General features: G+C 36.5%; 1 long non-coding RNA gene across 1 annotated transcript; it reads right to left on the bottom strand.

Annotated features, from left to right (window-relative positions):
* Nucleotides 1-2,388: 2,388 nt before the first annotated feature.
* On the bottom strand, nucleotides 2,389-7,361 carry LOC140344953 (uncharacterized). The gene is made up of 3 exons (XR_011923711.1): nucleotides 7,266-7,361; nucleotides 6,177-6,243; nucleotides 2,389-2,420 (listed from the first exon to the last, which is right to left on the bottom strand). It is a non-coding gene; the product is annotated as an uncharacterized lncRNA (long non-coding RNA).
* Between the last annotated feature and the right edge of the window lie 4,060 nt (nucleotides 7,362-11,421).

Raw genomic sequence — 11,421 nt, 5'->3', positions numbered from 1 at the left:
GTGATAGGTGTTTTTCTTACTTACCACCAAGGTAATACATAGTGAGCTGTGAATATATTAATTATAGCAGAAGTTCCCTGAAGACCTGAAAGTTATTTCAAAGTTTTTCCCATGTTAAAAACTCTCATCTGGTCAGCTTGTTTTTAGAGCATTAATTTGTATTTTATTATCTACCAAGCCCTGTAAAGAATCATACCTTTATTCACCTTTACAGCACCCTGTGTCTACATTTTTGCACGGAAAGCCAGCAAAATTGAAATAAAACATGTTTCAGGGGAGAAGGTATTCCACAAAGTAAGAAACGTATGCATAGCTATGGGTTGGGAAACAGTATGGCAGAATTTCATGATGTGTTGGGAAGGTGGATGAGTAGGTGTAATTTTTATTAATTATTTAGAACAGATGTAACAAACATCAGATTAATTAAGATTGCAATAAAATAGAGTTTTACTTCCAAAAGATCCAAAAGATGGAATGATTGCCTAATAAAAGACACCTACTCTTTTTTTATTCATGTGAAAACATTATTTGAGCAGGCTTTCTCTCCCCTGTGGTTCCCTGATAAATCTGTACTTGTTAAAACCCATTTCATAGTAATCCTAATAGAACAATTCATTCATTACAATAATCTACACTGGGCAGCGTACCAGCACTCATCTTATCCATGCCATGAGATCCAATTAGAAAAATGTCCTCTGTTCCACGGCTAGAGAAAACATAGAATGTGAAAGCAGGCGCTGTGATTCCCAATTTCAAGTTGCATCTCAAAAAAGAACCAATAAATCTACAACACAAGGGGGATTAAAGGGTCTTTTAGGAGAAATTGTAACCTGGTGTCTGTGAAAGTTATTACGCTTGCATAGAACAGCTGGATCCAGAGCAATTCATGCAAAATATCTCTGTCCAGGCACAGGTACTTATACATAAAAATCATAAAATGTTATTCAAAGCTCACAGAAATTTAAAGATAAATCCCAAGCAGATATAAAAAGCACAAATTATTGCAGTGCTGTATTTTGTAAATGCAATGAGTGTATGTGTGGGTCCCTTATTTGTGCAATCTAACCTACAGCAGAATTCAGGCTGGGTAAAGCTAGAGCAATTAAAACAAAAATCTATTCAGCAGTCTGGAAATGCTCATGTGCTGCCTAAGAATCTGATGTTTAAAAGAAGAGCTAAACCGTCTGCTGCTTCTCCTTTCAGTGTTTCGTCAAATGCAAGGTACTGCACTATTGCAGGGAAAAATATCAGGTCTCCAGCTCAATCACATAAAAAAAAACTGTGCTCTGGGCCAGGTCTGTGCAAATCTCAAGATTGGATGAACATTTTTTTCTCTTTTTTTAAGCTGGCCACCACATCTATAAAGTTAGTTTGGTCAACGTACTAAATGCTCATTAAGGGGGGGGAAAAAATAAGAAAAACTTAAAACCTCAAAAACGTAATGACTAATATACATGTCAATGGAGATGAGCACAGTGGGGTGCAGCTCTCTTGTTCTCCTCTCCATAGAAGTGAATGGTGCCGTGTGTATAGCACTTGTTCATTCTTCGATCACTGGAAACTATCATGAAAGATCATTTCCAGCGAAAATCACTGAACCTGATTTTGCAGCCTTAACTTAGCCAGATGCAGATTTATTTATTTTTAACAGAAATGTGTTTGAAATAGGGTGAGATCCATTGTAGAAGTGTTTTTGAAAGTACTTTGTCATTTTAATTCTTGCTTTTATGCCTTTTTTGGCAAAGTACAACCAATAACTGTTGATTTTGTTAGAAAAGAAAATTGTAGGTTCATATAATTTTTCCAGTGTCCCAATGCACAGCTAGCATGATTTTAAAAGCTGTGCTAGTCAAGGCATCGCCCAGAGAGAACTACAGCTCCCATGATCCTGGTTATCGCAGTATTTATTGAGATGTGTTGTGGGAGTTCCTTTATGTTTTGTGCTATAGAAGCATGTGAGCGACCCATATGCAAGGCTGTGGTGAATGACAATCCTGGATATGCTAATCCACCATTAGCAATACTGGCCCCACTTCTACTTGGACGTTAAAGTGCCCTTCTGTAAACCCGGTAAGGATGCAACGCCAAGTGTGACAACGCAGCCATACACAGGAAAAGCTGTGTTGTCACCCTTTTATAGAAAATAGTGATCTAAGACTTGCAGAGCTGTACGGTAAACTTAAAGATTTGCTAGCAACATCTAAACATCCTGTTTAACACATGGGCGTTAATAAATTGCACATTTGTAGTTTTGGTTGTAGTTCTGCTTTAAGTATTTCAAACATAGAATGAAGAAAAAAAGGTAAGAAAACAATTACAAATTCACATTAAGAAGCAAAATTGTATTTTAATGCAGGCAAAACAGACAAGAAAAGCATAGAATTCGCCTTACCTTTGCCAAGAGTTGAGCATCATTGTTCCTGTAGGTGGCAGCACAGGACAGAAAATAACAGTCAGCACACAACATTACTGAACAATCAGAACAAGTTGCTTACAGTAACTTTGTCATAAAAACAAGGCATTTCATACCGTCTTTAAGTGCATAATTATGTAAAGTGTTTTAATAATGATACAAAGTAGGTGCAATCGTCTGGCGTCCACATAAATCATTTCACACCATCCATTTTAAGTGCTGTCTGGGCAATGTTGCAACCAGACAGCTTTAAAGTGTGTGTTTGTATATTACCTCCCATGCATGAATGCCATTTCTATATTATTTCCCATTTTTACTCTAAGGAAACCATTACACCAACTTATATTACATTAAGTAAGCATTACTTTTATTTAGCCCAATACTATTTTGTAAAAATGGAGATATAAAAAAAAGGAAATCACATTAAAGCAAATTCAAAGCCCCCAAAAAATAGTTTATCTGTATTAGAAGCATAATAATGTCCAGCCCATGAGTAGTTTGTCATACATGTTCTCCAGTGACGTGCATATAGAAAAAAAAAAACATACATTTAAAATTGCAAACGTGCAAATTTATTTATGCTATCCTTTGAAGAAAAGCTTTACATTATTTTATTATACATGTACAATATAATTTTATTATACATGTACAATATAAATGGGGACTTTTCAACATGACAATGATTCAACACATAGGGCCAAGTAGATTAAGATGGTAAAATTCTCCTTTCCATTTTATATTATCCAGTATTTACATAGCGCTGACATAGTACACAGCGGTGTACAAAGTTCATAGTCATGTCACTAGCTGTCCTTCAAAGGGGCTCACAATCTAATGTCCCTACCATGGTCATTTGTCTTTAATACAATAAGGTCAATTTTGGGGGGAAGCCAATGAACCAAACTGCTTGTTTTGTGGAATGTTGGAAGAAACCAGCATACCGGGAAAGAAACCGGAGTACCTGGAGGAAACCCACACAAACACAAGCAGAACCTTCAAACTCCATGCAGATAGAGTCCTGGCCAAGATTCGAACCTGAGACCAAGCGCTGCAGAGGCCAACCACTGAACCACTGTGCTGACCCGTTTTGTAGCAGAAAGGCTTTGGCAGGGCCATTGGCTGGAGCTGCAGCTTTTCACAGCTTACTGTCTGTACTGCAACCTTCTTTGGAACTACACTTTCCCTAAACTGTACATTTAAAAAAAAATCCTTAAGAAAAAGGGCAATAGCAAATCAGAGGTATAATAGATTCAAACGGGTGACATCCTAACCATGCACCTAATTAACAAGATTTTGGCTATAGCCAATAATCCCGACTGCAGATTTGCACTGAGGTGTCTTCATGTACTTTGTGCCAGGATGAAGAAAATAAATCGCCTATACATAAAGAATGCATCTCCTCTATGTCAATGCCAATTGTTTGCCTGTTACTTAAACATACTGTTAATAAGGCTGCACAAGAGTAATATTTGCACAGTTGCATTACCAATTTGTTGTAAAGACTATATATATTATATATATTTTGCAAGATATGAGGCAGCAGGGTGGGCTTTACGTGCAGATATCTAATCAATACAGCTATATAATGAACTGTCAGCTATATGTGAGCTGACTTACATTTTAAAGATATGAACATTATTAGCAGCATATTTGTCATGGATTGGTGATTTAGCATAAAATCAAAGGTGTAAACATCTTAATAGAAAGTTTACAATTCAATTAGCTTTGATTATTTAAAGAGGATGGTTATTTACTTGATTGAGGACAGAGGTTGGCATGACAGGAGACAGGGAAGGACGCAGGAGAAGTGACTGCAGTAGACACAAAACTGATGGCAGTCTATCAGCGTGCAGTGAAAAGCTCTCGTCGCCCACCCACTCTATGAAAGACGTTGGCAGTTTGTCAGAGGGTCTAATCACACACCGCCATTCAACATTATCTACTAGCCTACTCCTGGATTAACATACAAATGAGTATGCACAGGCTGCACAACCAGGCGGCGTTTATCAGCGATTTGAAGCCCTGCCGCACACTAGTTAAGTGGATGAATAATTGGGAAATAATTGGGTCACTAGTTAATTTGCTCTTAAGCGTCGCATAAGCGAGTGCAGTGCAGGACAGAACAGCTGTTGAGGACATTACACACAAGGTTAAGCACATGCTATGATAGGTACATCAAAACAAGAGCTTACACGGTAAAGCGTCCTAGAAAGCAGTGTGGGCGATTGTGACATGACATGGCTGAACTCCGCGCAGTGCTGACTGACAAATAGCCGGCAAGGTGTACAATGACCTGACATTCTAAATGAACCTGATTACTGGTTCAGAACTGCAAGCAAGAAGGTGCAGGGACCTGACATAACAAGCAAGGGATGCTGGGAAAAAATAGAACTGAAGGTGGATTTAAAGAAGATCCCTTTTTTATTTGTTTATTTTATTTGTTTATTATTTATTTATTTATTTTATTTTATTTTCTTAATATAAAATTAAACTGCTTGAAAATACAGAACATGGCAATGTTCCACTTGACTTAACTATTGATAGCAATAAACTTTGAATATAAATCTTATTTACCTGTGCTATTCATATAAAAAAAAACCCCTTATATTTTCAAAACACAGAAAAGTAGTAAATGTTTGGAGAAGACTGCAGAGGCAGAAAGTTAGTCAATATTAATTTAAATATGCAAGGAACAAATGATAAGATTTATATATATTAAAAAAAAGAATAAACAAATAAGGACAAGCAATTTACTACTTGGTCTTTTTGGTTGTCAATTAATGTTAAAATGTAGCAGCCAAATGTTTCCTCATACATATGCTAGCAATATTTTATCAGCTTTTTCTATAGTATGATAAGGGCTAGTGTCTTCTTCAGATTTTTACTTTTTTCTCCCCTCTTATGTATTGCTAATGGCAATTTTATCTTATTTCCAATTTGATTAAATCATTGTCAGCAAGATATGAAATTAGAATAAATCTCTGTAATCCAGTCCCACAGTTAAAACCAACAGATCTAATTTTCCCCACTATATCCAAAACTAGAAAATAAAAATATCTTTTGGCTTGGCTAATAATTTTATATTTACCTACATGCTTGGGTACAATATAGGTTCATTATGTACACAAGGCTTAGCTCTGAATTATGCTATATTGATCATTTTATCACACTCCAAGTATTCTATGCATGGTGATTGTATGTTCAGCATGATTGTTTTCTATTAATTGGTTTCCCACCAAAAATATCCCTAGACTACAATTAAGATAGGGACATAATTAGATTGAGAGCTACTCTAAGGTCACATCAATAAAGGACTGTTTGAAATTCCTATTTATTGCAATAGTTCAGTTCACACAAGAATGTTTTGTTGATAGGCTGCAAAGAGAAGGCAGCCTGCAATGCTTGAACAGCGTTTATAATACCCAAAAAAACTTGCAAACTTCCAAAACAAACCATAAATGCTAAAAACACCACCAAATAAATTACTGGGACATTTATGTGTTTCAACCTATTTGTGGAGCTTTTTGGGGCATTTTCTCCTATTTTTATGTCTTCTCTTTTACATAGTTTGGGTAAAGTCTTCTACCTTGGTGACCCCTAAAAATGCAGATCCAGCTGTATGAGTTTTTAAGCATTCATAAAGGAGTTGTGAACCAAGTTACATGGCAGAAAAAAAGGAATAGGAAAAACAGACAGACAATTAACGCACCACAGATGCATAAAAACACCAAATGTGGTTGCAAAGAAATTTATGTGCACTTACCTTGGAACCGCCCCAGCAAAAATTTGTGTAAAACTTCTGCTCTTGACTAATGGGATATTTGTTGTTACTAAAAGATAACAACAAAAAATATATTGATCACCAATAAATAAATATAATTTACTTTTTCTTCTACAAATGCTAAGATGCACATTTTGTACAAGAAAACACTTTAAACTGTAAAAAAAAGTTTTTTTTCCCCAAAAAGAGAGAGAGAACCAATAACAAAAAAGGCCTATGTTGCAATTTTTTTATGCAGAACAACATTAGCTCAAACTTCATCAAATTTCTAACATATTTTTTGTAAAGAGAGGTGGTAGGAAAAGATTTAATGGAATTTGCCCTTTTTTGTTATTATTTTTCCCTTTATTATATTTAAAGGTTTCAGTCGCATCCACTGACCACTCACTCCCACAAAAAAAAAACAACATATACTAAGTTTCAGTACTCTGTCCTGCTATGTTTTAACAATTATATACTTTACCATTTTTGTTGCTCATCTCTTTTAAAGTACTATCTGATAAATATCTTATTATAATTTAGGCCTCCAGAAGTATTCTTATTAGGTAGTATTTATACAGCGCTGACATATTACGCAGCGATTTACAAAGTCCATAGTTAGTCCATAGTCTATCACTAACTGTCCCCCAAACAGAATTACAATCTAAATTCCCCACCATAATCATATGTCCAGTCTATAGTTATTTTGGGGGGGAAGCCAATTAACATAACTGCACGTTTCCCCACACAAACATGGGGAAACATGCAAACTCCACGCAGATGGTGCCCTGGCTGAAATTCAAACCTGGGACCTAACATTGCAAATGGCCAGAGTTCTAACCACTGAGACAACTGTGCTGCCCCCTAGTATTCTAAATGTTTCACTGGACCTCGAAAACTGTTGATGCCTATAAAGTGCAACAAAGAACTTTTTTCTTTCACTATTTCTTAGCCACACCATTACCTAATTTGCTAATCACAAAGTGAATGTTTTCCTTTGTGGATTTGGCCAATTCTGTATGTAGTCTGCATTATTTATCCCTACGAAACAAGACCTAGAACAATTATTACTTTCGAACAGTATATACTTACATAAACCATGAACTCGTTTTAAATTTTTGTTTACGATTCCTCCTCTGAGTGTTGCCAGGTAAAGTATATTAAACTCTTCCTGAAATCCGCTTTCCTAATAAATGGGAAAAAAGCATAATTTCATTTTTAGTTTTGTAAAACATAGATAGAAAATATTATTTCCCAAGCATGTAATTCTTGAAAACATAGGGATACTGAACTAGGATAGACTTTAGCAGCATAAACATACTCTACTGAAAACAATTGCTTTTTACAATTCACTGTTGTATGAAAATCCAATCACTAAAACCCAATGTACACATCAGGGGATTCTTGCCCAAAAGAACAGTATTGCTCGTCCTAGGGGGAAAATCTGACATGTATATCGGTTGCCAGGTGTCATTTATGGATCCATCAAGACACGTCCATGAACAATCCATAAGGGATACGAATCAAGGGAGTAGAGCACAGCAGGCTGCTTAGAAAAGGACGGGCACTGTGTGTAGAGCGTTCGTGCATCTGTCATTGGAAACTATCACGCTTTTACTTAAAATGTCATTAAAATACCTGTTAATTAATCCTGGGATATACTAATATACAAAAACTAAATGTATGTTGAAGTTATAGTGACTACAGAAGTTTAATTTTTTTTTTTTTTTATAAATACTTGTTGATCTTGCAAAAGGGTTTGTTCTTGTGACTTTCTGTGAGCTGTACAAACAGCACAAGCAATGTTATCTTTCTACTATAAACTGCTAATGCTTCCACCCCCATGTAATGGAGAGAAAGACATGACCAACAGCTCAGATTCAAATTCAGATTCAAATTCAGAGACTATTGGGAATGACTAATTCAGGGACTATAATTCAGGGGTCTGCAAACTCCCTCCTTTATGCCAGATACGGCCTAGCCGGTGGTATTACAGATTACAAAGCTTTATTTATTGGGTCCTTTTTTTGCCTAGAGTTCACCCCTAAAGTATACCTATACATGAAACAAAATGAAGACAATAATAAAAAGGTTAAAGTACATTTGAAGCAGCCTAAAACATTATTAACGCCTCCCAAGCAAATCTGATGGACGACAGCTTCCATTACCTGAACTGTTTATTAGAATCATTTATATAGTCTGGCTAACTTCTACATTGTGGAGAACTGACAGCAGCAGATTCATCAGGCTAAAGCACATAACTTTACATTGTTATTACACTGCAAACATCAGGTTCCCCAATTGTGCCTACCAGGCAGACATTAATTCCCAGTTGAGCACTTCACTAGCATCAGCTCCCTGCAATGCACTTTGCTGGTAGACATATGTTGTCCAATATACACCTGGTTGGTACAATCACAATGGTGGCTGATGCTGGCAACATATAATATAGTTTCTCTTGTATAGGAACTGCTACACAATTCATTGTTCTTTTGGGGGTCTAGACTAAATTTGCACTTAGACTATGTCTGGCAATGAGGTTGTTGTGCTATTACATTTCCTCAAAATAGTGAGATGCTGCTTGGGGAAGGTGCTACAAGTTGATTCTACGCGTGGCAGCCTAATATTGTGTGCTACTTACACCACCTCTTAGACAGTAAGCTCTTCTGGGCAGGGCCCTCTCCTCCTTCTATGTAACGGTCAGTATCTGCCTGACATTTGCAACCCCTATTAAATGTACAGCACGGCATATTATGTTGGAACTATACAAATACGTTTAATATTAATAGGAGATTGTGAATTGTACAGTACAGCTCATTGCCGCCTGCTGTCCAATTTTCAGTGCTGTGGTTGGTATAGGGCATAGTGCCAGCTGCAAGGAGCTAAGCAGGATCACTCAATCCTGAAAGTTCTGAACCTGCCTTAATTCCTCATTCTGGGCTCTTACCCAAACGTATTTCCTAATAATAATTAAACAACCCCCTTAAAGCCCCCAAATCTGCCCTGAAGGCACAGCCAACCCGTGGTATGGCTGTAATCTTGACGGTCTCCAGCACAAGTAGCTAGATGGCTATATTTCCCATCATATAAATGTGGAAAGGAGGAGGAAGTTGGCATTTTTTTGGCAACGGAAAAGACACGCATATATTTGAGAAAAAATATTATAATATATATATATATAATTTGGTTGCCAAAAAAGCCAACTACCTCCTTCTTTCTACATTTATATGATTGATTTTGGCACAGTTGTGATACAAATATTGATTCAATTTTAAAAGCCAAGTAATTTATGGCTTTGTCCATCCAGTCTTGAGATATACACTAAATTGAAAGCCAGGAGTGCTAGGATGGTGACAAAAAAATAACAAAAAACACAAAGCTCCTGCCTATGAAAAGTTAGGAAGTAACAATGGACTAAAGAGCACTTTATGCTACACCACCACATTCAAGCAATGAGCACTTTGTGCCATTCACATGCATTTAGCAAACATCAATAATCTTTTTAGCCGTCTGCAAATGTGTTATATGGCTAGCAATGTGATAGGTGTTTTTCTTACTTACCACCAAGGTAATACATAGTGAGCTGTGAATATATTAATTATAGCAGAAGTTCCCTGAAGACCTGAAAGTTATTTCAAAGTTTTTCCCATGTTAAAAACTCTCATCTGGTCAGCTTGTTTTTAGAGCATTAATTTGTATTTTATTATCTACCAAGCCCTGTAAAGAATCATACCTTTATTCACCTTTACAGCACCCTGTGTCTACATTTTTGCACGGAAAGCCAGCAAAATTGAAATAAAACATGTTTCAGGGGAGAAGGTATTCCACAAAGTAAGAAACGTATGCATAGCTATGGGTTGGGAAACAGTATGGCAGAATTTCATGATGTGTTGGGAAGGTGGATGAGTAGGTGTAATTTTTATTAATTATTTAGAACAGATGTAACAAACATCAGATTAATTAAGATTGCAATAAAATAGAGTTTTACTTCCAAAAGATCCAAAAGATGGAATGATTGCCTAATAAAAGACACCTACTCTTTTTTTATTCATGTGAAAACATTATTTGAGCAGGCTTTCTCTCCCCTGTGGTTCCCTGATAAATCTGTACTTGTTAAAACCCATTTCATAGTAATCCTAATAGAACAATTCATTCATTACAATAATCTACACTGGGCAGCGTACCAGCACTCATCTTATCCATGCCATGAGATCCAATTAGAAAAATGTCCTCTGTTCCACGGCTAGAGAAAACATAGAATGTGAAAGCAGGCGCTGTGATTCCCAATTTCAAGTTGCATCTCAAAAAAGAACCAATAAATCTACAACACAAGGGGGATTAAAGGGTCTTTTAGGAGAAATTGTAACCTGGTGTCTGTGAAAGTTATTACGCTTGCATAGAACAGCTGGATCCAGAGCAATTCATGCAAAATATCTCTGTCCAGGCACAGGTACTTATACATAAAAATCATAAAATGTTATTCAAAGCTCACAGAAATTTAAAGATAAATCCCAAGCAGATATAAAAAGCACAAATTATTGCAGTGCTGTATTTTGTAAATGCAATGAGTGTATGTGTGGGTCCCTTATTTGTGCAATCTAACCTACAGCAGAATTCAGGCTGGGTAAAGCTAGAGCAATTAAAACAAAAATCTATTCAGCAGTCTGGAAATGCTCATGTGCTGCCTAAGAATCTGATGTTTAAAAGAAGAGCTAAACCGTCTGCTGCTTCTCCTTTCAGTGTTTCGTCAAATGCAAGGTACTGCACTATTGCAGGGAAAAATATCAGGTCTCCAGCTCAATCACATAAAAAAAAACTGTGCTCTGGGCCAGGTCTGTGCAAATCTCAAGATTGGATGAACATTTTTTTCTCTTTTTTTAAGCTGGCCACCACATCTATAAAGTTAGTTTGGTCAACGTACTAAATGCTCATTAAGGGGGGGGAAAAAATAAGAAAAACTTAAAACCTCAAAAACGTAATGACTAATATACATGTCAATGGAGATGAGCACAGTGGGGTGCAGCTCTCTTGTTCTCCTCTCCATAGAAGTGAATGGTGCCGTGTGTATAGCACTTGTTCATTCTTCGATCACTGGAAACTATCATGAAAGATCATTTCCAGCGAAAATCACTGAACCTGATTTTGCAGCCTTAACTTAGCCAAATGCAGATTTATTTATTTTTAACAGAAATGTGTTTGAAATAGGGTGAGATCCATTGTAGAAGTGTTTTTGAAAGTACTTTGTCAT

This window comes from Pyxicephalus adspersus, unplaced genomic scaffold, assembly GCF_032062135.1.
Source record: "Pyxicephalus adspersus unplaced genomic scaffold, UCB_Pads_2.0 Sca245, whole genome shotgun sequence".
In the NCBI taxonomy this organism is placed as follows: Eukaryota; Metazoa; Chordata; class Amphibia; order Anura; family Pyxicephalidae; genus Pyxicephalus; species Pyxicephalus adspersus.
The sequence above is the reverse complement of the archived record's forward strand: the minus strand, read 5'-3'. Positions and strand labels throughout refer to the sequence as shown.